This window comes from Mus caroli, chromosome 3 (genome assembly GCF_900094665.2).
Source record: "Mus caroli chromosome 3, CAROLI_EIJ_v1.1, whole genome shotgun sequence".
In the NCBI taxonomy this organism is placed as follows: domain Eukaryota; kingdom Metazoa; phylum Chordata; class Mammalia; order Rodentia; family Muridae; genus Mus; species Mus caroli.
In genome coordinates this window covers 492,223-494,473 of record NC_034572.1, presented here as the reverse complement: position 1 = coordinate 494,473, position 2,251 = coordinate 492,223, and positions in this window count along the sequence as shown.

Here is a 2,251-nt window from a genome sequence, read left to right as displayed (position 1 = left end):
TTAATTCTTTTTTTTAATTTTTAATATTTTATTATATATTTTCCTCAATTACATTTCCAATGTTATCCCAAAAGTCTCCCATAGCGCCCCTCACTTTCCTACCCACCCATTCCCATTCTTTTGGCCCTGGCATTCTCCTATATTGGGGCATATAAAGTTTGCAAGTCCAATGGGCCTCTCTTTCCAGTGATTTATCTTAATTCTAATTCTATATATTCTTAGTTGTGTATTTATAAATACTATGAGTTTTAATTCATTATTTTACAACATAATACTCAAATGGAAAAATGTACTTATAAACTTGAATGTTCTCTTTGGTTACTTGCATGTTGTTGTAGGTGAGTCCCAGCAGTGGTGGTACATGTTCCTCGATACCCACCCAATGTTTTGAGTTTCCAAATAAAAGACTCACACACACAGCCTTATATTTAATATGGCTTAATTAGCTCAATGGTTGGGCCAACCCATAGTATCCAAGTGGTTAATACACTCTCCCCTCTGAGATGCCTGAATTATTACTTACTAAAACCTAGACCCAGTAGGTGAGTAGGGGCAGGACTGGGGCTACTCTTTCCCAGCTCTTATATGTTCGATATGCTTGCTCTTCTGGATCTTTTTCCTTTCATGGCATGGCCATCCTCTGTTTCCTCCCTCTTTCTTGGTCAATTTGCTTGTGAATACTAAAGTCTTGAGTCTGTCACTATTCTTTAATCTTTATTTATTTTTTTTAACATTCCAGTCATTATCCCCTCCCAGTCTGCACTATGACAGTTCCTCATTCCATCCCTCTTCCTGTCTCCAAGAGGATGTCCCCACCACCCAGCCCATCAGTCCTTCCTATTTCTTGAGATTTTCTCAAAGGTTAGTTGTTCAACCTTTTCCCTAATTCAAAAACAGGTCACCAGCTTCTGTTATTGGTTGGATGTAAGTATCTGCACCTAACTCTTTCAGCTGCTTGTTGGGAGTCTCAGAAAGCAGACATGCTAGGCTCCCGTCTGTAAACACACCATAGCATCAATAATAGTTTCAGCTCTTGGATCCTTTCCTTGAGCTAGATCCCAATTTTGAACCTCCTTTCCCTTGGGATCTTCTCCATTTATGTCCCTGCAATTGTTTTAGACAGGACAATTCTGGGTCAGAGCTTTTGACTGTTTGATGGCAACCTCATTGCTCCACTTGATGCCCTGTCTTTCTACTGGAGATGGACTCCCCTCTCCCCACTGTTGAACATTTCAATTAAGATCCCTTCCCCTGAGTCTTGAGAGTCTCTTACCTCCCAGATCTCTGGTACAACCCCCCACCTCCTACTTCCTAAGGTTGCCTATATCCATTCTTTGATATTTACAATTGTGACTACTTAAAGTCATAATTCTATGATAATATCACCTTAAAGATCTATGTTTAACATATCCCCAAATCTATTTTATTATTACAAATAATTCTTTAACAATTATAAGAATAGAAAATAATGTGCATTATCAAAACTGTGAACTTAGCCATTTGTTTCCTCTTTTCAGAAGTTCAAATGATTTAGTAATGAGCCTATGCTAATTTAGATGGTATGCTGCAAAACTGAAACTAGAACTACTGTCACATTACACCAAGACTGATAGTATCACCATCTCAATAGCAAAATTAAGAACTTACACACTGATCTAATAGGTGGTCTTTTATTACTTTTGCCAAGCAACTACAGAATTCTTAGAGAAGAATTTATGATAATACATAAATATTTTTAGGTTTAGGAAGAAGTTCAGGAATATCATGTTTTGTTATGTTAATATACCCAATAACTGGCATAGCCAATTAAACTAAATTGGATGGAGAAAGAGAATTAATAAACAGACTCAGTCCTCTGATCTCAGGAACACTGACTTTTCCACTTTCATTTTCTTAACTGCTATAGTGCCTGAACACAAAGAATTATATCTGAAATTACTGAACACATATGAAATATAAATATCTAAGACTAGGAGGGAAATGTTTTGAAATTCCAAATTCAATTCAATTTAAAACAATAACAGCTCAGGCCTGTAGGCTGTCACTTCATATAGGTAGCAATGATAACCACTGTATTTTGGCTTGACATAATTTATTAAAACCTTTCAAAATACAAAATATACAAAATAAAATTATGATAAGCCCCAATACCCAACACAGGAGGCACAACAAGAAACATCTATGTCATAATTTACCATAGAGAGTCAGGAATAAAGAAACAAGAAAAATGAGACAAGTTTTTTTTTTTTTT